The sequence below is a fragment of the Limanda limanda genome, chromosome 18 (genome assembly GCF_963576545.1).
Source record: "Limanda limanda chromosome 18, fLimLim1.1, whole genome shotgun sequence".
Taxonomy (NCBI): Eukaryota; Metazoa; Chordata; class Actinopteri; order Pleuronectiformes; family Pleuronectidae; genus Limanda; species Limanda limanda.
Window position 1 is genome coordinate 20,474,294 of NC_083653.1, and position 24,574 is coordinate 20,498,867.

General features: G+C 42.0%; 37 non-coding genes across 37 annotated transcripts; all 37 read right to left on the minus strand.

The window, feature by feature from the left end:
• Positions 1-181: 181 nt before the first annotated feature.
• trnag-gcc (transfer RNA glycine (anticodon GCC)) lies at positions 182-252 on the minus strand. The gene has a single exon. It is a non-coding gene; the product is annotated as a tRNA-Gly (tRNA).
• A 1,231-nt stretch (positions 253-1,483) lies between these two features.
• Positions 1,484-1,554, minus strand: trnag-gcc (transfer RNA glycine (anticodon GCC)). Its single transcript has one exon. It is a non-coding gene; the product is annotated as a tRNA-Gly (tRNA).
• A 685-nt stretch (positions 1,555-2,239) lies between these two features.
• Positions 2,240-2,312, minus strand: trnam-cau (transfer RNA methionine (anticodon CAU)). The gene has a single exon. It is a non-coding gene; the product is annotated as a tRNA-Met (tRNA).
• A 473-nt stretch (positions 2,313-2,785) lies between these two features.
• On the minus strand, positions 2,786-2,856 carry trnag-gcc (transfer RNA glycine (anticodon GCC)). Its single transcript has one exon. It is a non-coding gene; the product is annotated as a tRNA-Gly (tRNA).
• Positions 2,857-3,525: 669 nt separating this feature from the next.
• Positions 3,526-3,598, minus strand: trnam-cau (transfer RNA methionine (anticodon CAU)). Its single transcript has one exon. It is a non-coding gene; the product is annotated as a tRNA-Met (tRNA).
• Positions 3,599-4,071: 473 nt separating this feature from the next.
• trnag-gcc (transfer RNA glycine (anticodon GCC)) lies at positions 4,072-4,142 on the minus strand. The gene has a single exon. It is a non-coding gene; the product is annotated as a tRNA-Gly (tRNA).
• Positions 4,143-4,827: 685 nt separating this feature from the next.
• On the minus strand, positions 4,828-4,900 carry trnam-cau (transfer RNA methionine (anticodon CAU)). The gene has a single exon. It is a non-coding gene; the product is annotated as a tRNA-Met (tRNA).
• A 473-nt stretch (positions 4,901-5,373) lies between these two features.
• trnag-gcc (transfer RNA glycine (anticodon GCC)) lies at positions 5,374-5,444 on the minus strand. The gene has a single exon. It is a non-coding gene; the product is annotated as a tRNA-Gly (tRNA).
• A 685-nt stretch (positions 5,445-6,129) lies between these two features.
• On the minus strand, positions 6,130-6,202 carry trnam-cau (transfer RNA methionine (anticodon CAU)). The gene has a single exon. It is a non-coding gene; the product is annotated as a tRNA-Met (tRNA).
• Positions 6,203-6,675: 473 nt separating this feature from the next.
• Positions 6,676-6,746, minus strand: trnag-gcc (transfer RNA glycine (anticodon GCC)). The gene has a single exon. It is a non-coding gene; the product is annotated as a tRNA-Gly (tRNA).
• A 685-nt stretch (positions 6,747-7,431) lies between these two features.
• trnam-cau (transfer RNA methionine (anticodon CAU)) lies at positions 7,432-7,504 on the minus strand. The gene has a single exon. It is a non-coding gene; the product is annotated as a tRNA-Met (tRNA).
• A 473-nt stretch (positions 7,505-7,977) lies between these two features.
• Positions 7,978-8,048, minus strand: trnag-gcc (transfer RNA glycine (anticodon GCC)). The gene has a single exon. It is a non-coding gene; the product is annotated as a tRNA-Gly (tRNA).
• Positions 8,049-8,733: 685 nt separating this feature from the next.
• Positions 8,734-8,806, minus strand: trnam-cau (transfer RNA methionine (anticodon CAU)). The gene has a single exon. It is a non-coding gene; the product is annotated as a tRNA-Met (tRNA).
• Positions 8,807-9,279: 473 nt separating this feature from the next.
• Positions 9,280-9,350, minus strand: trnag-gcc (transfer RNA glycine (anticodon GCC)). Its single transcript has one exon. It is a non-coding gene; the product is annotated as a tRNA-Gly (tRNA).
• A 685-nt stretch (positions 9,351-10,035) lies between these two features.
• On the minus strand, positions 10,036-10,108 carry trnam-cau (transfer RNA methionine (anticodon CAU)). The gene has a single exon. It is a non-coding gene; the product is annotated as a tRNA-Met (tRNA).
• Positions 10,109-10,581: 473 nt separating this feature from the next.
• trnag-gcc (transfer RNA glycine (anticodon GCC)) lies at positions 10,582-10,652 on the minus strand. Its single transcript has one exon. It is a non-coding gene; the product is annotated as a tRNA-Gly (tRNA).
• A 685-nt stretch (positions 10,653-11,337) lies between these two features.
• Positions 11,338-11,410, minus strand: trnam-cau (transfer RNA methionine (anticodon CAU)). The gene has a single exon. It is a non-coding gene; the product is annotated as a tRNA-Met (tRNA).
• A 473-nt stretch (positions 11,411-11,883) lies between these two features.
• On the minus strand, positions 11,884-11,954 carry trnag-gcc (transfer RNA glycine (anticodon GCC)). Its single transcript has one exon. It is a non-coding gene; the product is annotated as a tRNA-Gly (tRNA).
• A 685-nt stretch (positions 11,955-12,639) lies between these two features.
• Positions 12,640-12,712, minus strand: trnam-cau (transfer RNA methionine (anticodon CAU)). The gene has a single exon. It is a non-coding gene; the product is annotated as a tRNA-Met (tRNA).
• Positions 12,713-13,185: 473 nt separating this feature from the next.
• On the minus strand, positions 13,186-13,256 carry trnag-gcc (transfer RNA glycine (anticodon GCC)). Its single transcript has one exon. It is a non-coding gene; the product is annotated as a tRNA-Gly (tRNA).
• A 685-nt stretch (positions 13,257-13,941) lies between these two features.
• Positions 13,942-14,014, minus strand: trnam-cau (transfer RNA methionine (anticodon CAU)). Its single transcript has one exon. It is a non-coding gene; the product is annotated as a tRNA-Met (tRNA).
• Positions 14,015-14,487: 473 nt separating this feature from the next.
• On the minus strand, positions 14,488-14,558 carry trnag-gcc (transfer RNA glycine (anticodon GCC)). The gene has a single exon. It is a non-coding gene; the product is annotated as a tRNA-Gly (tRNA).
• A 685-nt stretch (positions 14,559-15,243) lies between these two features.
• Positions 15,244-15,316, minus strand: trnam-cau (transfer RNA methionine (anticodon CAU)). The gene has a single exon. It is a non-coding gene; the product is annotated as a tRNA-Met (tRNA).
• Positions 15,317-15,789: 473 nt separating this feature from the next.
• trnag-gcc (transfer RNA glycine (anticodon GCC)) lies at positions 15,790-15,860 on the minus strand. The gene has a single exon. It is a non-coding gene; the product is annotated as a tRNA-Gly (tRNA).
• Positions 15,861-16,545: 685 nt separating this feature from the next.
• On the minus strand, positions 16,546-16,618 carry trnam-cau (transfer RNA methionine (anticodon CAU)). The gene has a single exon. It is a non-coding gene; the product is annotated as a tRNA-Met (tRNA).
• A 467-nt stretch (positions 16,619-17,085) lies between these two features.
• On the minus strand, positions 17,086-17,156 carry trnag-gcc (transfer RNA glycine (anticodon GCC)). Its single transcript has one exon. It is a non-coding gene; the product is annotated as a tRNA-Gly (tRNA).
• Positions 17,157-17,841: 685 nt separating this feature from the next.
• Positions 17,842-17,914, minus strand: trnam-cau (transfer RNA methionine (anticodon CAU)). Its single transcript has one exon. It is a non-coding gene; the product is annotated as a tRNA-Met (tRNA).
• Positions 17,915-18,387: 473 nt separating this feature from the next.
• On the minus strand, positions 18,388-18,458 carry trnag-gcc (transfer RNA glycine (anticodon GCC)). The gene has a single exon. It is a non-coding gene; the product is annotated as a tRNA-Gly (tRNA).
• A 685-nt stretch (positions 18,459-19,143) lies between these two features.
• Positions 19,144-19,216, minus strand: trnam-cau (transfer RNA methionine (anticodon CAU)). The gene has a single exon. It is a non-coding gene; the product is annotated as a tRNA-Met (tRNA).
• Positions 19,217-19,683: 467 nt separating this feature from the next.
• On the minus strand, positions 19,684-19,754 carry trnag-gcc (transfer RNA glycine (anticodon GCC)). Its single transcript has one exon. It is a non-coding gene; the product is annotated as a tRNA-Gly (tRNA).
• Positions 19,755-20,439: 685 nt separating this feature from the next.
• trnam-cau (transfer RNA methionine (anticodon CAU)) lies at positions 20,440-20,512 on the minus strand. Its single transcript has one exon. It is a non-coding gene; the product is annotated as a tRNA-Met (tRNA).
• Positions 20,513-20,980: 468 nt separating this feature from the next.
• On the minus strand, positions 20,981-21,051 carry trnag-gcc (transfer RNA glycine (anticodon GCC)). Its single transcript has one exon. It is a non-coding gene; the product is annotated as a tRNA-Gly (tRNA).
• A 669-nt stretch (positions 21,052-21,720) lies between these two features.
• On the minus strand, positions 21,721-21,793 carry trnam-cau (transfer RNA methionine (anticodon CAU)). Its single transcript has one exon. It is a non-coding gene; the product is annotated as a tRNA-Met (tRNA).
• A 473-nt stretch (positions 21,794-22,266) lies between these two features.
• On the minus strand, positions 22,267-22,337 carry trnag-gcc (transfer RNA glycine (anticodon GCC)). The gene has a single exon. It is a non-coding gene; the product is annotated as a tRNA-Gly (tRNA).
• Positions 22,338-23,022: 685 nt separating this feature from the next.
• trnam-cau (transfer RNA methionine (anticodon CAU)) lies at positions 23,023-23,095 on the minus strand. The gene has a single exon. It is a non-coding gene; the product is annotated as a tRNA-Met (tRNA).
• A 473-nt stretch (positions 23,096-23,568) lies between these two features.
• Positions 23,569-23,639, minus strand: trnag-gcc (transfer RNA glycine (anticodon GCC)). The gene has a single exon. It is a non-coding gene; the product is annotated as a tRNA-Gly (tRNA).
• Positions 23,640-24,308: 669 nt separating this feature from the next.
• trnam-cau (transfer RNA methionine (anticodon CAU)) lies at positions 24,309-24,381 on the minus strand. Its single transcript has one exon. It is a non-coding gene; the product is annotated as a tRNA-Met (tRNA).
• Between the last annotated feature and the right edge of the window lie 193 nt (positions 24,382-24,574).

A 24,574-nucleotide genomic window follows, 5' to 3' on the forward strand; every position in this document is an offset into this window, starting at 1 on the left:
TTGATTTTGAACCAGTTAACAATGAGCATAATAAATCATTGATCTTAATCCTCTTGCAGCAGGGTGGGGTTAACAGCCCATGTGGACTTAACTGCAAACGACAGAACCAGAAGGAGGCTATGGACATAGCAATCAATATACCCACACTTGAGATGTAAATCATTGGCTAAAGATACTCTGTTGCATTAGCCGGGAATCGAACCCGGGCCTCCCGCGTGGCAGGCGAGAATTCTACCACTGAACCACCAATGCTTGTACATGCCTTTTTACGATTTGGATTTTTCGAAAAACGCACTCTTACAGGAACCCTATGGCCTGCCAGGACAATTTATCGGATGTTTAAACCACTTCACAGACCCCTAGGAAGTTTTGGAATGACAATAAATCTTCCTGAATCTGAAATCTTGAATCTTAGAAAGTTACTCTGTTGTGGGGCTAACAGCCCATGTGGACTTTACTGCAAACGACAGAACCAATACCAGAGAGCCTTTTTTTACGATTTTGAATTTTCCAAAACGCACTCTTAAGGGACCCCAATGCCCTGCCAGGACAATTTATCTGATGTTTAAACCACTTCAAAGACCCCTAAGAAGTTTTGGAATGACAATAAATCTTCCTGAATCTGAAATCTTGAATGTCAGAAAGTTTATCACTTGTCCAGGTTATGTCAGCTATGGGTGTGCAGAGGCTCTGTCTGCATTCCTGTCAATCTCGATTTTCTGCACATAGCAAAGAAGCATCACATGGTTTGGCCTGCTTTTCACCAGAAATGCAAAACTACTCTTTCATTTCTACAGTGGGAACCAGAAATGCATGTGCCTTCATTCCTCTTTAGTGTCTCCACAGTTTCCCGTCCTTTCCAACTGCACCCTCTATGGAATACACAGTGTAAATGACTTGTTGCAAGGTCGCTCAAAACCTCATGTAAAAAGGCACATGCCTTGTGTTAGGGTTGAACTCACGACCTTCAGATTATGAGACTGACGCGCTGCCTACTGCGCCAACGAGGCCAATGGTACAGAGAAAATATGTGAGAAAAAAAAACGATATTTAAAAGTAGAGGAAATATGAAGGACTACTTGTCAGTCAAATAACCATACGCATCCAACGTCTGAAAATTCGGGATACATGTGTGTATTCTAGAACATTGCTGTCCCGTACTAGGTCCAAATAGTCCAAATGTTATGTACCAAGCCATTCGGACAAAACCGATGGTTGCTGTCAAAACTTTGAATAATCCAGAACAAGAGTCATACAAGATGACATGTCAGTGTTTGTAAATTGATTTTGAACCAGTTAACAATGAGCATAATAAATCAATGATCTTAATCCTCTTGGAGCAGGGTGGGGTTAACAGCCCATGTGGACTTTACTGCAAACGACAGAACCAACACCAGTGTGCTTTAGACTAGAAGGAGGCTATGGACATAGCAATCAATATACCCACACTTGAGATGTAAATCATTGGCTAAAGATACTCTGTTGCATTAGCCGGGAATCGAACCCGGGCCTCCCGCGTGGCAGGCGAGAATTCTACCACTGAACCACCAATGCTTGTACATGCCTTTTTACGATTTGGATTTTTCGAAAAACGCACTCTTACAGGAACCCTAAGGCCTGCCAGGACAATTTATCGGATGTTTAAACCACTTCACAGACCCCTAGGAAGTTTTGGAATGACAATAAATCTTCCTGAATCTGAAATCTTGAATCTTAGAAAGTTACTCTGTTGTGGGGCTAACAGCCCATGTGGACTTTACTGCAAACGACAGAACCAATACCAGAGAGCCTTTTTTTAAGATTTTGAATTTTCCAAAACGCACTCTTAAGGGACCCCAATGCCCTGCCAGGACAATTTATCTGATGTTTAAACCACTTCAAAGACCCCTAAGAAGTTTTGGAATGTCAATAAATCTTCCTGAATCTGAAATCTTGAATCTCAGAAAGTTTATCACTTGTCCAGGTTATGTCAGCTATGGGTGTGCAGAGGCTCTGTCTGCATTCCTGTCAATCTCGATTTTCTGCACATAGCAAAGAAGCATCACATGGTTTGGCCTGCTTTTCACCAGAAATGCAAAACTACTCTTTCATTTCTACAGTGGGAACCAGAAATGCATGTGCCTTCATTCCTCTTTAGTGTCTCCACAGTTTCCCGTCCTTTCCAACTGCACCCTCTATGGAATACACAGTGTAAATGACTTGTTGCAAGGTCGCTCAAAACCTCATGTAAAAAGGCACATGCCCCGTGTGAGGGTTGAACTCACGACCTTCAGATTATGAGACTGACGCGCTGCCAACTGCGCCAAAGAGGCCAATGGTACAGAGAAAATATGTGAGAAAAAAAAACGATATTTAAAAGTAGAGGAAATATGAAGGACTACTTGTCAGTCAAATAACCATACGCATCCAACGTCTGAAAATTCGGGATACATGTGTGTATTCTAGAACATTGCTGTCCCGTACTAGGTCCAAATAGTCCAAATGTTATGTACCAAGCCATTCGGACAAAACCGATGGTTGCTGTCAAAACTTTGAATAATCCAGAACAAGAGTCATACAAGATGACATATCAGTGTTTGTAAATTGATTTTGAACCAGTTAACAATGAGCATAATAAATCATTGATCTTAATCCTCTTGCAGCAGGGTGGGGTTAACAGCCCATGTGGACTTTACTGCAAACGACAGAACCAACACCAGTATGCTTTAGACTAGAAGGAGGCTATGGACATAGCAATCAATATACCCACACTTGAGATGTAAATCATTGGCTAAAGATACTCTGTTGCATTAGCCGGGAATCGAACCCGGGCCTCCAGCGTGGCAGGCGAGAATTCTACCACTGAACCACCAATGCTTGTACATGCCTTTTTACGATTTGGAATTTTCGAAAAACGCACTCTTACAGGAACCCTATGGCCTGCCAGGACAATTTATCGGATGTTTAAACCACTTCACAGACCCCTAGGAAGTTTTGGAATGACAATAAATCTTCCTGAATCTGAAATCTTGAATATTAGAAAGTTACTCTGTTGTGGGGCTAACAGCCCATGTGGACTTTACTGCAAACGACAGAACCAATACCAGAGAGCCTTTTTTTACGATTTTGAATTTTCCAAAACGCACTCTTAAGGGACCCCAATGCCCTGCCAGGACAATTTATCTGATGTTTAAACCACTTCAAAGACCCCTAAGAAGTTTTGGAATGACAATAAATCTTCCTGAATCTGAAATCTTGAATGTCAGAAAGTTGATCACTTGTCCAGGTTATGTCAGCTATGGGTGTGCAGAGGCTCTGTTTGCATTCCTGTCAATCTCGATTTTCTGCACATAGCAAAGAAGCACCACATGGTTTGGCCTGCTTTTCACCAGAAATGCAAAACTACTCTTTCATTTCGACAGTGGGAACCAGAAATGCATGTGCCTTCATTCCTCTTTAGTGTCTCCACAGTTTCCCGTCCTTTCCAACTGCACAGTGTAAATGACTTGTTGCAAGGTCACTCAAAACCTCATGTAAAAAGGCACGTGCCCCGTGTGAGGGTTGAACTCACGACCTTCAGATTATGAGACTGACGCGCTGCCTACTGCGCCAATGAGGCCAATGGTACAGAGAAAATATGTGAGAAAAAAAAACGATATTTAAAAGTAGAGGAAATATGAAGGACTACTTGTCAGTCAAATAACCATACGCATCCAACGTCTGAAAATTCGGGATACATGTGTGTATTCTAGAACATTGCTGTCCCGTACTGGGACCAAATAGTCCAAATGTTATGTACCAAGCCATTCGGACAAAACCGATGGTTGCTGTCAAAACTTTGAATAATCCAGAACAAGAGTCATACAAGATGACATATCAGTGTTTGTAAATTGATTTTGAACCAGTTAACAATGAGCATAATAAATCAATGATCTTAATCCTCTTGGAGCGGGGTGGGGTTAACAGCCCATGTGGACTTTACTGCAAACGACAGAACCAACACCAGTGTGCTTTAGACTAGAAGGAGGCTATGGACATAGCAATCAATATACCCACACTTGAGATGTAAATCATTGGCTAAAGATACTCTGTTGCATTAGCCGGGAATCGAACCCGGGCATCCCGCGTGGCAGGCGAGAATTCTACCACTGAACCACCAATGCTTGTACATGCCTTTTAACGATTTGGATTTTTCAAAAAATGCACTCTTACAGGAACCATATGGCCTGCCAGGACAATTTATCGGATGTTTAAACCACTTCACAGACCCCTAGGAAGTTTTGGAATGACAATAAATCTTCCTGAATCTGAAATCTTGAATCTTAGAAAGTTACTCTGTTGTGGGGCTAACAGCCCATGTGGACTTTACTGCAAACGACAGAACCAATACCAGAGAGCCTTTTTTTACGATTTTGAATTTTCCAAAACGCACTCTTAAGGGACCCCAATGCCCTGCCAGGACAATTTATCTGATGTTTAAACCACTTCAAAGACCCCAAAGAAGTTTTGGAATGACAATAAATCTTCCTGAATCTGAAATCTTGAATGTCAGAAAGTTTATCACTTGTCCAGGTTATGGCAGCTATGGGTGTGCAGAGGCTCTGTCTGCATTCCTGTCAATCTCGATTTTCTGCACATAGCAAAGAAGCACCACATGGTTTGGCCTGCTTTTCACCAGAAATGCAAAACTACTCTTTCATTTCTACAGTGGGAACCAGAAATGCATGTGCCTTCATTCCTCTTTAGTGTCTCCACAGTTTCCCGTCCTTTCCAACTGCACCCTCTATGGAATACACAGTGTAAATGACTTGTTGCAAGGTCGCTCAAAACCTCATGTAAAAAGGCACATGCCCCGTGTGAGGGTTGAACTCACGACCTTCAGATTATGAGACTGACGCGCTGCCTACTGCGCCAACGAGGCCAATGGTACAGAGAAAATATGTGAGAAAAAAAAACGATATTTAAAAGTAGAGGAAATATGAAGGACTACTTGTCAGTCAAATAACCATACGCATCCAACGTCTGAAAATTCGGGATACATGTGTGTATTCTAGAACATTGCTGTCCCGTACTAGGTCCAAATAGTCCAAATGTTATGTACCAAGCCATTCGGACAAAACCGATGGTTGCTGTCAAAACTTTGAATAATCCAGAACAAGAGTCATACATGATGACATATCAGTGTTTGTAAATTGATTTTGAACAAGTTAACAATGAGCATAATAAATCAATGATTTTAATCCTCTTGGAGCAGGGTGGGGTTAACAGCCCATGTGGACTTTACTGCAAACGACAGAACCAACACCAGTGTGCTTTAGACTAGAAGGAGGCTATGGACATAGCAATCAATATACCCACACTTGAGATGTAAATCATTGGCTAAAGATACTCTGTTGCATTAGCCGGGAATCGAACCCGGGCCTCCCGCGTGGCAGGCGAGAATTCTACCACTGAACCACCAATGCTTGTACATGCCTTTTTACGATTTGGATTTTTCGAAAAACGCACTCTTACAGGAACCCTATGGCCTGCCAGGACAATTTATCGGATGTTTAAACCACTTCACAGACCCCTAGGAAGTTTTGGAATGACAATAAATCTTCCTGAATCTGAAATCTTGAATCTTAGAAAGTTACTCTGTTGTGGGGCTAACAGCCCATGTGGACTTTACTGCAAACGACAGAACCAATACCAGAGAGCCTTTTTTTACGATTTTGAATTTTCCAAAACGCACTCTTAAGGGACCCCAATGCCCTGCCAGGACAATTTATCTGATGTTTAAACCACTTCAAAGACCCCTAAGAAGTTTTGGAATGACAATAAATCTTCCTGAATCTGAAATCTTGAATCTCAGAAAGTTTATCACTTGTCCAGGTTATGTCAGCTATGGGTGTGCAGAGGCTCTGTCTGCATTCCTGTCAATCTCGATTTTCTGCACATAGCAAAGAAGCATCACATGGTTTGGCCTGCTTTTCACCAGAAATGCAAAACTACTCTTTCATTTCTACAGTGGGAACCAGAAATGCATGTGCCTTCATTCCTCTTTAGTGTCTCCACAGTTTCCCGTCCTTTCCAACTGCACCCTCTATGGAATACACAGTGTAAATGACTTGTTGCAAGGTCGCTCAAAACCTCATGTAAAAAGGCACATGCCCCGTGTGAGGGTTGAACTCACGACCTTCAGATTATGAGACTGACGCGCTGCCTACTGCGCCAACGAGGCCAATGGTACAGAGAAAATATGTGAGAAAAAAAAACGATATTTAAAAGTAGAGGAAATATGAAGGACTACTTGTCAGTCAAATAACCATACGCATCCAACGTCTGAAAATTCGGGATACATGTGTGTATTCTAGAACATTGCTGTCCCGTACTAGGTCCAAATAGTCCAAATGTTATGTACCAAGCCATTCGGACAAAACCGATGGTTGCTGTCAAAACTTTGAATAATCCAGAACAAGAGTCATACAAGATGACATATCAGTGTTTGTAAATTGATTTTGAACAAGTTAACAATGAGCATAATAAATCAATGATTTTAATCCTCTTGGAGCAGGGTGGGGTTAACAGCCCATGTGGACTTTACTGCAAACGACAGAACCAACACCAGTGTGCTTTAGACTAGAAGGAGGCTATGGACATAGCAATCAATATACCCACACTTGAGATGTAAATCATTGGCTAAAGATACTCTGTTGCATTAGCCGGGAATCGAACCCGGGCCTCCCGCGTGGCAGGCGAGAATTCTACCACTGAACCACCAATGCTTGTACATGCCTTTTAACGATTTGGATTTTTCGAAAAACGCACTCTTACAGGAACCCTATGGCCTGCCAGGACAATTTATCGGATGTTTAAACCACTTCACAGACCCCTAGGAAGTTTTGGAATGACAATAAATCTTCCTGAATCTGAAATCTTGAATCTTAGAAAGTTACTCTGTTGTGGGGCTAACAGCCCATGTGGACTTTACTGCAAACGACAGAACCAATACCAGAGAGCCTTTTTTTACGATTTTGAATTTTCCAAAACGCACTCTTAAGGGACCCCAATGCCCTGCCAGGACAATTTATCTGATGTTTAAACCACTTCAAAGACCCCTAAGAAGTTTTGGAATGACAATAAATCTTCCTGAATCTGAAATCTTGAATGTCAGAAAGTTTATCACTTGTCCAGGTTATGTCAGCTATGGGTGTGCAGAGGCTCTGTCTGCATTCCTGTCAATCTCGATTTTCTGCACATAGCAAAGAAGCACCACATGGTTTGGCCTGCTTTTCACCAGAAATGCAAAACTACTCTTTCATTTCTACAGTGGGAACCAGAAATGCATGTGCCTTCATTCCTCTTTAGTGTCTCCACAGTTTCCCGTCCTTTCCAACTGCACCCTCTATGGAATACACAGTGTAAATGACTTGTTGCAAGGTCGCTCAAAACCTCATGTAAAAAGGCACATGCCCCGTGTGAGGGTTGAACTCACGACCTTCAGATTATGAGACTGACGCGCTGCCTACTGCGCCAACGAGGCCAATGGTACAGAGAAAATATGTGAGAAAAAAAAACGATATTTAAAAGTCGAGGAAATATGAAGGACTACTTGTCAGTCAAATAACCATACGCATCCAACGTCTGAAAATTCGGGATACATGTGTGTATTCTAGAACATTGCTGTCCCGTACTAGGTCCAAATAGTCCAAATGTTATGTACCAAGCCATTCGGACAAAACCGATGGTTGCTGTCAAAACTTTGAATAATCCAGAACAAGAGTCATACAAGATGACATATCAGTGTTTGTAAATTGATTTTGAACCAGTTAACAATGAGCATAATAAATCAATGATCTTAATCCTCTTGGAGCAGGGTGGGGTTAACAGCCCATGTGGACTTTACTGCAAACGACAGAACCAACACCAGTGTGCTTTCGACTAGAAGGAGGCTATGGACATAGCAATCAATATACCCACACTTGAGATGTAAATCATTGGCTAAAGATACTCTGTTGCATTAGCCGGGAATCGAACCCGGGCCTCCCGCGTGGCAGGCGAGAATTCTACCACTGAACCACCAATGCTTGTACATGCCTTTTTACGATTTGGATTTTTCAAAAAATGCACTCTTACAGGAACCCTATGGCCTGCCAGGACAATTTATCGGATGTTTAAACCACTTCACAGACCCCTAGGAAGTTTTGGAATGACAATAAATCTTCCTGAATCTGAAATCTTGAATCTTAGAAAGTTACTCTGTTGTGGGGCTAACAGCCCATGTGGACTTTACTGCAAACGACAGAACCAATACCAGAGAGCCTTTTTTTACGATTTTGAATTTTCCAAAACGCACTCTTAAGGGACCCCAATGCCCTGCCAGGACAATTTATCTGATGTTTAAACCACTTCAAAGACCCCTAAGAAGTTTTGGAATGACAATAAATCTTCCTGAATCTGAAATCTTGAATGTCAGAAAGTTTATCACTTGTCCAGGTTATGGCAGCTATGGGTGTGCAGAGGCTCTGTCTGCATTCCTGTCAATCTCGATTTTCTGCACATAGCAAAGAAGCACCACATGGTTTGGCCTGCTTTTCACCAGAAATGCAAAACTACTCTTTCATTTCTACAGTGGGAACCAGAAATGCATGTGCCTTCATTCCTCTTTAGTGTCTCCACAGTTTCCCGTCCTTTCCAACTGCACCCTCTATGGAATACACAGTGTAAATGACTTGTTGCAAGGTCGCTCAAAACCTCATGTAAAAAGGCACATGCCCCGTGTGAGGGTTGAACTCACAACCTTCAGATTATGAGACTGACGCGCTGCCTATTGCGCCAACGAGGCCAATGGTACAGAGAAAATATGTGAGAAGAAAAAACGATATTTAAAAGTAGAGGAAATATGAAGGACTACTTGTCAGTCAAATAACCATACGCATCCAACGTCTGAAAATTCGGGATACATGTGTGTATTCTAGAACATTGCTGTCCCGTACTAGGTCCAAATAGTCCAAATGTTATGTACCAAGCCATTCGGACAAAACCGATGGTTGCTGTCAAAACTTTGAATAATCCAGAACAAGAGTCATACAAGATGACATATCAGTGTTTGTAAATTGATTTTGAACCAGTTAACAATGAGCATAATAAATCAATGATCTTAATCCTCTTGGAGCAGGGTGGGGTTAACAGCCCATGTGGACTTTACTGCAAACGACAGAACCAACACCAGTGTGCTTTCGACTAGAAGGAGGCTATGGACATAGCAATCAATATACCCACACTTGAGATGTAAATCATTGGCTAAAGATACTCTGTTGCATTAGCCGGGAATCGAACCCGGGCCTCCCGCGTGGCAGGCGAGAATTCTACCACTGAACCACCAATGCTTGTACATGCCTTTTTACGATTTGGATTTTTCGAAAAACGCACTCTTACAGGAACCCTATGGCCTGCCAGGACAATTTATCGGATGTTTAAACCACTTCACAGACCCCTAGGAAGTTTTGGAATGACAATAAATCTTCCTGAATCTGAAATCTTGAATCTTAGAAAGTTACTCTGTTGTGGGGCTAACAGCCCATGTGGACTTTACTGCAAACGACAGAACCAATACCAGAGAGCCTTTTTTTACGATTTTGAATTTTCCAAAACGCACTCTTAAGGGACCCCAATGCCCTGCCAGGACAATTTATCTGATGTTTAAACCACTTCAAAGACCCCTAAGAAGTTTTGGAATGACAATAAATCTTCCTGAATCTGAAATCTTGAATGTCAGAAAGTTTATCACTTGTCCAGGTTATGGCAGCTATGGGTGTGCAGAGGCTCTGTCTGCATTCCTGTCAATCTCGATTTTCTGCACATAGCAAAGAAGCATCACATGGTTTGGCCTGCTTTTCACCAGAAATGCAAAACTACTCTTTCATTTCTACAGTGGGAACCAGAAATGCATGTGCCTTCATTCCTCTTTAGTGTCTCCACAGTTTCCCGTCCTTTCCAACTGCACCCTCTATGGAATACACAGTGTAAATGACTTGTTGCAAGGTCGCTCAAAACCTCATGTAAAAAGGCACATGCCCCGTGTGAGGGTTGAACTCACGACCTTCAGATTATGAGACTGACGCGCTGCCTACTGCGCCAACGAGGCCAATGGTACAGAGAAAATATGTGAGAAAAAAAAACGATATTTAAAAGTAGAGGAAATATGAAGGACTACTTGTCAGTCAAATAACCATACGCATCCAACGTCTGAAAATTCGGGATACATGTGTGTATTCTAGAACATTGCTGTCCCGTACTGGGTCCAAATAGTCCAAATGTTATGTACCAAGCCATTCGGACAAAACCGATGGTTGCTGTCAAAACTTTGAATAATCCAGAACAAGAGTCATACAAGATGACATATCAGTGTTTGTAAATTGATTTTGAACCAGTTAACAATGAGCATAATAAATCAATGATCTTAATCCTCTTGGAGCGGGGTGGGGTTAACAGCCCATGTGGACTTTACTGCAAACGACAGAACCAACACCAGTGTGCTTTAGACTAGAAGGAGGCTATGGACATAGCAATCAATATACCCACACTTGAGATGTAAATCATTGGCTAAAGATACTCTGTTGCATTAGCCGGGAATCGAACCCGGGCCTCCCGCGTGGCAGGCGAGAATTCTACCACTGAACCACCAATGCTTGTACATGCCTTTTTACGATTTGGATTTTTCAAAAAATGCACTCTTACAGGAACCCTATGGCCTGCCAGGACAATTTATCGGATGTTTAAACCACTTCACAGACCCCTAGGAAGTTTTGGAATGACAATAAATCTTCCTGAATCTGAAATCTTGAATCTTAGAAAGTTACTCTGTTGTGGGGCTAACAGCCCATGTGGACTTTACTGCAAACGACAGAACCAATACCAGAGAGCCTTTTTTTACGATTTTGAATTTTCCAAAACGCACTCTTAAGGGACCCCAATGCCCTGCCAGGACAATTTATCTGATGTTTAAACCACTTCAAAGACCCCTAAGAAGTTTTGGAATGACAATAAATCTTCCTGAATCTGAAATCTTGAATGTCAGAAAGTTTATCACTTGTCCAGGTTATGGCAGCTATGGGTGTGCAGAGGCTCTGTCTGCATTCCTGTCAATCTCGATTTTCTGCACATAGCAAAGAAGCACCACATGGTTTGGCCTGCTTTTCACCAGAAATGCAAAACTACTCTTTCATTTCTACAGTGGGAACCAGAAATGCATGTGCCTTCATTCCTCTTTAGTGTCTCCACAGTTTCCCGTCCTTTCCAACTGCACCCTCTATGGAATACACAGTGTAAATGACTTGTTGCAAGGTCGCTCAAAACCTCATGTAAAAAGGCACATGCCCCGTGTGAGGGTTGAACTCACAACCTTCAGATTATGAGACTGACGCGCTGCCTATTGCGCCAACGAGGCCAATGGTACAGAGAAAATATGTGAGAAGAAAAAACGATATTTAAAAGTAGAGGAAATATGAAGGACTACTTGTCAGTCAAATAACCATACGCATCCAACGTCTGAAAATTCGGGATACATGTGTGTATTCTAGAACATTGCTGTCCCGTACTAGGTCCAAATAGTCCAAATGTTATGTACCAAGCCATTCGGACAAAACCGATGGTTGCTGTCAAAACTTTGAATAATCCAGAACAAGAGTCATACAAGATGACATATCAGTGTTTGTAAATTGATTTTGAACCAGTTAACAATGAGCATAATAAATCAATGATCTTAATCCTCTTGGAGCAGGGTGGGGTTAACAGCCCATGTGGACTTTACTGCAAACGACAGAACCAACACCAGTGTGCTTTCGACTAGAAGGAGGCTATGGACATAGCAATCAATATACCCACACTTGAGATGTAAATCATTGGCTAAAGATACTCTGTTGCATTAGCCGGGAATCGAACCCGGGCCTCCCGCGTGGCAGGCGAGAATTCTACCACTGAACCACCAATGCTTGTACATGCCTTTTTACGATTTGGATTTTTCGAAAAACGCACTCTTACAGGAACCCTATGGCCTGCCAGGACAATTTATCGGATGTTTAAACCACTTCACAGACCCCTAGGAAGTTTTGGAATGACAATAAATCTTCCTGAATCTGAAATCTTGAATCTTAGAAAGTTACTCTGTTGTGGGGCTAACAGCCCATGTGGACTTTACTGCAAACGACAGAACCAATACCAGAGAGCCTTTTTTTACGATTTTGAATTTTCCAAAACGCACTCTTAAGGGACCCCAATGCCCTGCCAGGACAATTTATCTGATGTTTAAACCACTTCAAAGACCCCTAAGAAGTTTTGGAATGACAATAAATCTTCCTGAATCTGAAATCTTGAATGTCAGAAAGTTTATCACTTGTCCAGGTTATGGCAGCTATGGGTGTGCAGAGGCTCTGTCTGCATTCCTGTCAATCTCGATTTTCTGCACATAGCAAAGAAGCACCACATGGTTTGGCCTGCTTTTCACCAGAAATGCAAAACTACTCTTTCATTTCTACAGTGGGAACCAGAAATGCATGTGCCTTCATTCCTCTTTAGTGTCTCCACAGTTTCCCGTCCTTTCCAACTGCACCCCCTATGGAATACACAGTGTAAATGACTTGTTGCAAGGTCGCTCAAAACCTCATGTAAAAAGGCACATGCCCCGTGTGAGGGTTGAACTCACAACCTTCAGATTATGAGACTGACGCGCTGCCTACTGCGCCAACGAGGCCAATGGTACAGAGAAAATATGTGAGAAAAAAAAACGATATTTAAAAGTAGAGGAAATATGAAGGACTACTTGTCAGTCAAATAACCATACGCATCCAACGTCTGAAAATTCGGGATACATGTGTGTATTCTAGAACATTGCTGTCCCGTACTAGGTCCAAATAGTCCAAATGTTATGTACCAAGCCATTCGGACAAAACCGATGGTTGCTGTCAAAACTTTGAATAATCCAGAACAAGAGTCATACAAGATGACATATCAGTGTTTGTAAATTGATTTTGAACCAGTTAACAATGAGCATAATAAATCAATGATCTTAATCCTCTTGGAGCAGGGTGGGGTTAACAGCCCATGTGGACTTTACTGCAAACGACAGAACCAACACCAGTGTGCTTTCGACTAGAAGGAGGCTATGGACATAGCAATCAATATACCCACACTTGAGATGTAAATCATTGGCTAAAGATACTCTGTTGCATTAGCCGGGAATCGAACCCGGGCCTCCCGCGTGGCAGGCGAGAATTCTACCACTGAACCACCAATGCTTGTACATGCCTTTTTACGATTTGGATTTTTCGAAAAACGCACTCTTACAGGAACCCTATGGCCTGCCAGGACAATTTATCGGATGTTTAAACCACTTCACAGACCCCTAGGAAGTTTTGGAATGACAATAAATCTTCCTGAATCTGAAATCTTGAATCTTAGAAAGTTACTCTGTTGTGGGGCTAACAGCCCATGTGGACTTTACTGCAAACGACAGAACCAATACCAGAGAGCCTTTTTTTACGATTTTGAATTTTCCAAAACGCACTCTTAAGGGACCCCAATGCCCTGCCAGGACAATTTATCTGATGTTTAAACCACTTCAAAGACCCCTAAGAAGTTTTGGAATGACAATAAATCTTCCTGAATCTGAAATCTTGAATGTCAGAAAGTTTATCACTTGTCCAGTTTATGTCAGCTATGGGTGTGCAGAGGCTCTGTCTGCATTCCTGTCAATCTCGATTTTCTGCACATAGCAAAGAAGCACCACATGGTTTGGTCTGCTTTTCACCAGAAATGCAAAACTACTCTTTCATTTCTACAGTGGGAACCAGAAATGCATGTGCCTTCATTCCTCTTTAGTGTCTCCACAGTTTCCCGTCCTTTCCAACTGCACCCTCTATGGAATACACAGTGTAAATGACTTGTTGCAAGGTCGCTCAAAACCTCATGTAAAAAGGCACATGCCCTGTGTGAGGGTTGAACTCACGACCTTCAGATTATGAGACTGACGCGCTGCCTACTGCGCCAACGAGGCCAATGGTACAGAGAAAATATGTGAGAAAAAAAAACGATATTTAAAAGTAGAGGAAATATGAAGGACTACTTGTCAGTCAAATAACCATACGCATCCAACGTCTGAAAATTCGGGATACATGTGTGTATTCTAGAACATTGCTGTCCCGTACTGGGTCCAAATAGTCCAAATGTTATGTACCAAGCCATTCGGACAAAACCGATGGTTGCTGTCAAAACTTTGAATAATCCAGAACAAGAGTCATACAAGATGACATATCAGTGTTTGTAAATTGATTTTGAACCAGTTAACAATGAGCATAATAAATCAATGATCTTAATCCTCTTGGAGCGGGGTGGGGTTAACAGCCCATGTGGACTTTACTGCAAACGACAGAACCAACACCAGTGTGCTTTCGACTAGAAGGAGGCTATGGACATAGCAATCAATATACCCACACTTGAGATGTAAATCATTGGCTAAAGATACTCTGTTGCATTAGCCGGGAATCGAACCCGGGCCTCCCGCGTGGCAGGCGAGAATTCTACCACTGAACCACCAATGCTTGTACATGCCTTTTTACGATTTGGAATTTTCAAAAAATGCACTCTTACAGGAACCCTATGGCCTGCCAGGACAATTTATCGGATGTTTAAACCACTTCACAGACCCCTAGGAAGTTTTGGAATGACAATAAATCTTCCTGAATCTGAAATCTTGAATCTTAGAAAGTTACTCTGTTGTGGGGCTAACAGCCCATGTGGACTTTACTGCAAACGACAGAACCAATACCAGAGAGCCTTTTTTTACGATTTTGAATTTTCAAAAACGCACTCTTAAGGGACCCCAATGCCCTGCCAGGACAATTTATCTGATGTTTAAACCACTTCAAAGACCCCTAAGAAGTTTTGGAATGACAATAAATCTTCCTGAATCTGAAATCTTGAATGTCAGAAAGTTTATCACTTGTCCAGGTTATGTCAGCTATGGGTGTGCAGAGGCTCTGTCTGCATTCCTGTCAATCTCGATTTTCTGCACATAGCAAAGAAGCACCACATGGTTTGGCCTGCTTTTCACCAGAAATGCAAAACTACTCTTTCATTTCTACAGTGGGAACCAGAAATGCATGTGCCTTCATTCCTCTTTAGTGTCTCCACAGTTTCCCGTCCTTTCCAACTGCACCCTCTATGGAATACACAGTGTAAATGACTTGTTGCAAGGTCGCTCAAAACCTCATGTAAAAAGGCACATGCCCCGTGTAAGGGTTGAACTCACGACCTTCAGATTATGAGACTGACGCGCTGCCTACTGCGCCAACGAGGCCAATGGTACAGAGAAAATATGTGAGAAAAAAAAACGATATTTAAAAGTAGAGGAAATATGAAGGACTACTTGTCAGTCAAATAACCATACGCATCCAACGTCTGAAAATTCGGGATACATGTGTGTATTCTAGAACATTGCTGTCCCGTACTAGGTCCAAATAGTCCAAATGTTATGTACCAAGCCATTCGGACAAAACCGATGGTTGCTGTCAAAACTTTGAATAATCCAGAACAAGAGTCATACAAGATGACATATCAGTGTTTGTAAATTGATTTTGAACCAGTTAACAATGAGCATAATAAATCAATGATCTTAATCCTCTTGGAGCAGGGTGGGGTTAACAGCCCATGTGGACTTTACTGCAAACAACAGAACCAACACCAGTGTGCTTTAGACTAGAAGGAGGCTATGGACATAGCAATCAATATACCCACACTTGAGATGTAAATCATTGGCTAAAGATACTCTGTTGCATTAGCCGGGAATCGAACCCGGGCCTCCTGCGTGGCAGGCGAGAATTCTACCACTGAACCACCAATGCTTGTACATGCCTTTTTACGATTTGGATTTTTCGAAAAACGCACTCTTACAGGAACCCTATGGCCTGCCAGGACAATTTATCGGATGTTTAAACCACTTCACAGACCCCTAGGAAGTTTTGGAATGACAATAAATCTTCCTGAATCTGAAATCTTGAATCTTAGAAAGTTACTCTGTTGTGGGGCTAACAGCCCATGTGGACTTTACTGCAAACGACAGAACCAATACCAGAGAGCCTTTTTTTACGATTTTGAATTTTCAAAAACGCACTCTTAAGGGACCCCAATGCCCTGCCAGGACAATTTATCTGATGTTTAAACCACTTCAAAGACCCCTAAGAAGTTTTGGAATGACAATAAATCTTCCTGAATCTGAAATCTTGAATGTCAGAAAGTTTATCACTTGTCCAGGTTATGTCAGCTATGGGTGTGCAGAGGCTCTGTCTGCATTCCTGTCAATCTCGATTTTCTGCACATAGCAAAGAAGCATCACATGGTTTGGCCTGCTTTTCACCAGAAATGCAAAACTACTCTTTCATTTCTACAGTGGGAACCAGAAATGCATGTGCCTTCATTCCTCTTTAGTGTCTCCACAGTTTCCCGTCCTTTCCAACTGCACCCTCTATGGAATACACAGTGTAAATGACTTGTTGCAAGGTCGCTCAAAACCTCATGTAAAAAGGCACATGCCCCGTGTGAGGGTTGAACTCACGACCTTCAGATTATGAGACTGACGCGCTGCCTACTGCGCCAACGAGGCCAATGGTACAGAGAAAATATGTGAGAAAAAAAAACGATATTTAAATTAGAGGAAATATGAAGGACTACTTGTCAGTCAAATAACCATACGCATCCAACGTCTGAAAATTCGGGATACATGTGTGTATTCTAGAACATTGCTGTCCCGTACTAGGTCCAAATAGTCCAAATGTTATGTACCAAGCCATTCGGACAAAACCGATGGTTGCTGTCAAAACTTTGAATAATCCAGAACAAGAGTCATATGACATATCAGTGTTTGTAAATTGATTTTGAACCAGTTAACAATGAGCATAATAAATCAATGATCTTAATCCTCTTGGAGCAGGGTGGGGTTAACAGCCCATGTGGACTTTACTGCAAACGACAGAACCAACACCAGTGTGCTTTAGACTAGAAGGAGGCTATGGACATAGCAATCAATATACCCACACTTGAGATGTAAATCATTGGCTAAAGATACTCTGTTGCATTAGCCGGGAATCGAACCCGGGCCTCCCGCGTGGCAGGCAAGAATTCTACCACTGAACCACCAATGCTTGTACATGCCTTTTTACGATTTGGATTTTTCAAAAAATGCACTCTTACAGGAACCCTATGGCCTGCCAGGACAATTTATCGGATGTTTAAACCACTTCACAGACCCCTAGGAAGTTTTGGAATGACAATAAATCTTCCTGAATCTGAAATCTTGAATCTTAGAAAGTTACTCTGTTGTGGGGCTAACAGCCCATGTGGACTTTACTGCAAACGACAGAACCAATACCAGAGAGCCTTTTTTTACGATTTTGAATTTTCCAAAACGCACTCTTAAGGGACCCCAATGCCCTGCCAGGACAATTTATCTGATGTTTAAACCACTTCAAAGACCCCTAAGAAGTTTTGGAATGACAATAAATCTTCCTGAATCTGAAATCTTGAATGTCAGAAAGTTTATCACTTGTCCAGGTTATGTCAGCTATGGGTGTGCAGAGGCTCTGTCTGCATTCCTGTCAATCTCGATTTTCTGCACATAGCAAAGAAGCACCACATGGTTTGGCCTGCTTTTCACCAGAAATGCAAAACTACTCTTTCATTTCTACAGTGGGAACCAGAAATGCATGTGCCTTCATTCCTCTTTAGTGTCTCCACAGTTTCCCGTCCTTTCCAACTGCACCCTCTATGGAATACACAGTGTAAATGACTTGTTGCAAGGTCGCTCAAAACCTCATGTAAAAAGGCACATGCCCCGTGTGAGGGTTGAACTCACGACCTTCAGATTATGAGGCTGACGCGCTGCCTACTGCGCCAACGAGGCCAATGGTACAGAGAAAATATGTGAGAAAAAAAAACGATATTTAAAAGTAGAGGAAATATGAAGGACTACTTGTCAGTCAAATAACCATACGCATCCAACGTCTGAAAATTCGGGATACATGTGTGTATTCTAGAACATTGCTGTCCCGTACTAGGTCCAAATAGTCCAAATGTTATGTACCAAGCCATTCGGACAAAACCGATGGTTGCTGTCAAAACTTTGAATAATCCAGAACAAGAGTCATACAAGATGACATATCAGTGTTTGTAAATTGATTTTGAACCAGTTAACAATGAGCATAATAAATCAATGATCTTAATCCTCTTGGAGCAGGGTGGGGTTAACAGCCCATGTGGACTTTACTGCAAACGACAGAACCAACACCAGTGTGCTTTCGACTAGAAGGAGGCTATGGACATAGCAATCAATATACCCACACTTGAGATGTAAATCATTGGCTAAAGATACTCTGTTGCATTAGCCGGGAATCGAACCCGGGCCTCCCGCGTGGCAGGCGAGAATTCTACCACTGAACCACCAATGCTTGTACATGCCTTTTTACGATTTGGATTTTTCGAAAAACGCACTCTTACAGGAACCCTATGGCCTGCCAGGACAATTTATCGGATGTTTAAACCACTTCACAGACCCCTAGGAAGTTTTGGAATGACAATAAATCTTCCTGAATCTGAAATCTTGAATCTTAGAAAGTTACTCTGTTGTGGGGCTAACAGCCCATGTGGACTTTACTGCAAACGACAGAACCAATACCAGAGAGCCTTTTTTTACGATTTTGAATTTTCAAAAACGCACTCTTAAGGGACCCCAATGCCCTGCCAGGACAATTTATCTGATGTTTAAACCACTTCAAAGACCCCTAAGAAGTTTTGGAATGACAATAAATCTTCCTGAATCTGAAATCTTGAATGTCAGAAAGTTTATCACTTGTCCAGGTTATGGCAGCTATGGGTGTGCAGAGGCTCTGTCTGCATTCCTGTCAATCTCGATTTTCTGCACATAGCAAAGAAGCACCACATGGTTTGGCCTGCTTTTCACCAGAAATGCAAAACTACTCTTTCATTTCTACAGTGGGAACCAGAAATGCATGTGCCTTCATTCCTCTTTAGTGTCTCCACAGTTTCCCGTCCTTTCCAACTGCACTCTCTATGGAATACACAGTGTAAATGACTTGTTGCAAGGTCGCTCAAAACCTCATGTAAAAAGGCACATGCCCCGTGTGAGGGTTGAACTCACGACCTTCAGATTATGAGACTGACGCGCTGCCTACTGCGCCAACGAGGCCAATGGTACAGAGAAAATATGTGAGAAAAAAAAACGATATTTAAATTAGAGGAAATATGAAGGACTACTTGTCAGTCAAATAACCATACGCATCCAACGTCTGAAAATTCGGGATACATGTGTGTATTCTAGAACATTGCTGTCCCGTACTAGGTCCAAATAGTCCAAATGTTATGTACCAAGCCATTCGGACAAAACCGATGGTTGCTGTCAAAACTTTGAATAATCCAGAACAAGAGTCATATGACATATCAGTGTTTGTAAATTGATTTTTAACCAGTTAACAATGAGCATAATAAATCAATGATCTTAATCCTCTTGGAGCAGGGTGGGGTTAACAGCCCATGTGGACTTTACTGCAAACGACAGAACCAACACCAGTGTGCTTTAGACTAGAAGGAGGCTATGGACATAGCAATCAATATACCCACACTTGAGATGTAAATCATTGGCTAAAGATACTCTGTTGCATTAGCCGGGAATCGAACCCGGGCCTCCCGCGTGGCAGGCGAGAATTCTACCACTGAACCACCAATGCTTGTACATGCCTTTTTACGATTTGGATTTTTCGAAAAACGCACTCTTACAGGAACCCTATGGCCTGCCAGGACAATTTATCGGATGTTTAAACCACTTCACAGACCCCTAGGAAGTTTTGGAATGACAATAAATCTTCCTGAATCTGAAATCTTGAATCTTAGAAAGTTACTCTGTTGTGGGGCTAACAGCCCATGTGGACTTTACTGCAAACGACAGAACCAATACCAGAGAGCCTTTTTTTACGATTTTGAATTTTCCAAAACGCACTCTTAAGGGACCCCAATGCCCTGCCAGGACAATTTATCTGATGTTTAAACCACTTCAAAGACCCCTAAGAAGTTTTGGAATGACAATAAATCTTCCTGAATCTGAAATCTTGAATGTCAGAAAGTTTATCACTTGTCCAGGTTATGGCAGCTATGGGTGTGCAGAGGCTCTGTCTGCATTCCTGTCAATCTCGATTTTCTGCACATAGCAAAGAAGCACCACATGGTTTGGCCTGCTTTTCACCAGAAATGCAAAACTACTCTTTCATTTCTACAGTGGGAACCAGAAATGCATGTGCCTTCATTCCTCTTTAGTGTCTCCACAGTTTCCCGTCCTTTCCAACTGCACCCTCTATGGAATACACAGTGTAAATGACTTGTTGCAAGGTCGCTCAAAACCTCATGTAAAAAGGCACATGCCCCGTGTGAGGGTTGAACTCACGACCTTCAGATTATGAGACTGACGCGCTGCCTACTGCGCCAACGAGGCCAATGGTACAGAGAAAATATGTGAGAAAAAAAAACGATATTTAAAAGTAGAGGAAATATGAAGGACTACTTGTCAGTCAAATAACCATACGCATCCAACGTCTGAAAATTCGGGATACATGTGTGTATTCTAGAACATTGCTGTCCCGTACTAGGTCCAAATAGTCCAAATGTTATGTACCAAGCCATTCGGACAAAACCGATGGTTGCTGTCAAAACTTTGAATAATCCAGAACAAGAGTCATATGACATATCAGTGTTTGTAAATTGATTTTGAACCAGTTAACAATGAGCATAATAAATCAATGATCTTAATCCTCTTGGAGCAGGGTGGGGTTAACAGCCCATGTGGACTTTACTGCAAACGACAGAACCAACACCAGTGTGCTTTAGACTAGAAGGAGGCTATGGACATAGCAATCAATATACCCACACTTGAGATGTAAATCATTGGCTAAAGATACTCTGTTGCATTAGCCGGGAATCGAACCCGGGCCTCCCGCGTGGCAGGCGAGAATTCTACCACTGAACCACCAATGCTTGTACATGCCTTTTTACGATTTGGATTTTTCGAAAAACGCACTCTTACAGGAACCCTATGGCCTGCCAGGACAATTTATCGGATGTTTAAACCACTTCACAGACCCCTAGGAAGTTTTGGAATGACAATAATTCTTCCTGAATCTGAAATCTTGAATCTTAGAAAGTTACTCTGTTGTGGGGCTAACAGCCCATGTGGACTTTACTGCAAACGACAGAACCAATACCAGAGAGCCTTTTTTTACGATTTTGAATTTTCCAAAACGCACTCTTAAGGGACCCCAATGCCCTGCCAGGACAATTTATTTGATGTTTAAACCACTTCAAAGACCCCTAAGAAGTTTTGGAATGACAATAAATCTTCCTGAATCTGAAATCTTGAATGTCAGAAAGTTTATCACTTGTCCAGGTTATGTCAGCTATGGGTGTGCAGAGGCTCTGTCTGCATTCCTGTCAATCTCGATTTTCTGCACATAGCAAAGAAGTATCACATGGTTTGGCCTGCTTTTCACCAGAAATGCAAAACAACTCTTTCATTTCTACAGTGGGAACCAGAAATGCATGTGCCTTCATTCCTCTTTAGTGTCTCCACAGTTTCCCGTCCTTTCCAACTGCACAGTGTAAATGACTTGTTGCAAGGTCACTCAAAACCTCATGTAAAAAGGCACGTGCCCCGTGTGAGGGTTGAACTCACGACCTTCAGATTATGAGACTGACGCGCTGCCTACTGCGCCAATGAGGCAAATGGTACAGAGAAAATATGTGAGAAAAAAAACCGATATTTAAAAGTAGAGGAAATATGAAGGACTACTTGTCAGTCAAATAACCATACGCATCCAACGTCTGAAAATTCGAGATACATGTGTGTATTCTAGAAAATTGCTGTCCCGTACTGGGTCCAAATAGTCCAAATGTTATGTACCAAGCCATTCGGACAAAACCGATGGTTGCTGTCAAAACTTTGAATAATCCAGAACAAGAGTCATACAAGATGACATATCAGTGTTTGTAAATTGATTTTGAACCAGTTAACAATGAGCATAATAAATCAATGATCTTAATCCTCTTGGAGCAGGGTGGGGTTAACAGCCCATGTGGACTTTACTGCAAACGACAGAACCAACACCAGTGTGCTTTAGACTAGAAGGAGGCTATGGACATAGCAATCAATATACCCACACTTGAGATGTAAATCATTGGCTAAAGATACTCCGTTGCATTAGCCGGGAATCGAACCCGGGCCTCCCGCGTGGCAGGCAAGAATTCTACCACTGAACCACCAATGCTTGTACATGCCTTTTTACGATTTGGATTTTTCAAAAAATGCACTCTTACAGGAACCTTTTGGCCTGCCAGGACAATTTATCGGATGTTTAAACCACTTCACAGACCCCTAGGAAGTTTTGGAATGACAATAAATCTTCCTGAATCTGAAATCTTGAATCTTAGAAAGTTACTCTGTTGTGGGGCTAACAGCCCATGTGGACTTTACTGCAAACGACAGAACCAATACCAGAGAGCCTTTTTTTACGATTTAGAATTTTCCAAAACGCACTCTTAAGGGACCCCAATGCCCTGCCAGGACAAGTTATCTGATGTTTAAACCACTTCAAAGACCCCTAAGAAGTTTTGGAATGACAATAAATCTTCCTGAATCTGAAATCTTGAATGTCAGAAAGTTTATCACTTGTCCAGGTTATGTCAGCTATGGGTGTGCAGAGGCTCTGTCTGCATTCCTGTCAATCTCGATTTTCTGCACATAGCAAAGAAGCACCACATGGTTTGGCCTGCTTTTCACCAGAAATGCAAAACTACTCTTTCATTTCTACAGTGGGAACCAGAAATGCATGTGCCTTCATTCCTCTTTAGTGTCTCCACAGTTTCCCGTCCTTTCCAACTGCACCCTCTATGGAATACACAGTGTAAATGACTTGTTGCAAGGTCGCTCAAAACCTCATGTAAAAAGGCACATGCCCCGTGTGAGGGTTGAACTCACGACCTTCAGATTATGAGACTGACGCGCTGCCTACTGCGCCAACGAGGCCAATGGTACAGAGAAAATATGTGAGAAAAAAAAACGATATTTAAAAGTAGAGGAAATATGAAGGACTACTTGTCAGTCAAATAACCATACGCATCCAACGTCTGAAAATTCGGGATACATGTGTGTATTCTAGAACATTGCTGTCCCGTACTAGGTCCAAATAGTCCAAATGTTATGTACCAAGCCATTCGGACAAAACCGATGGTTGCTGTCAAAACTTTGAATAATCCAGAACAAGAGTCATACAAGATGACATATCAGTGTTTGTAAATTGATTTTGAACCAGTTAACAATGAGCATAATAAATCAATGATCTTAATCCTCTTGGAGCAGGGTGGGGTTAACAGCCCATGTGGACTTTACTGCAAACGACAGAACCAACACCAGTGTGCTTTAGACTAGAAGGAGGCTATGGACATAGCAATCAATATACCCACACTTGAGATGTAAATCATTGGCTAAAGATACTCTGTTGCATTAGCCGGGAATCGAACCCGGGCCTCCCGCGTGGCAGGCGAGAATTCTACCACTGAACCACCAATGCTTGTACATGCCTTTTTACGATTTGGATTTTTCGAAAAACGCACTCTTACAGGAACCCTATGGCCTGCCAGGACAATTTATCGGATGTTTAAACCACTTCACAGACCCCTAGGAAGTTTTGGAATGACAATAATTCTTCCTGAATCTGAAATCTTGAATCTTAGAAAGTTACTCTGTTGTGGGGCTAACAGCCCATGTGGACTTTACTGCAAACGACAGAACCAATACCAGAGAGCCTTTTTTTACGATTTTGAATTTTCCAAAACGCACTCTTAAGGGACCCCAATGCCCTGCCAGGACAATTTATTTGATGTTTAAACCACTTCAAAGACCCCTAAGAAGTTTTGGAATGACAATAAATCTTCCTGAATCTGAAATCTTGAATGTCAGAAAGTTTATCACTTGTCCAGGTTATGTCAGCTATGGGTGTGCAGAGGCTCTGTCTGCATTCCTGTCAATCTCGATTTTCTGCACATAGCAAAGAAGTATCACATGGTTTGGCCTGCTTTTCACCAGAAATGCAAAACTACTCTTTCATTTCTACAGTGGGAACCAGAAATGCATGTGCCTTCATTCCTCTTTAGTGTCTCCACAGTTTCCCGTCCTTTCCAACTGCACAGTGTAAATGACTTGTTGCAAGGTCACTCAAAACCTCATGTAAAAAGGCACGTGCCCCGTGTGAGGGTTGAACTCACGACCTTCAGATTATGAGACTGACGCGCTGCCTACTGCGCCAATGAGGCAAATGGTACAGAGAAAATATGTGAGAAAAAAAACCGATATTTAAAAGTAGAGGAAATATGAAGGACTACTTGTCAGTCAAATAACCATACGCATCCAACGTCTGAAAATTCGAGATACATGTGTGTATTCTAGAAAATTGCTGTCCCGTACTGGGTCCAAATAGTCCAAATGTTATGTACCAAGCCATTCGGA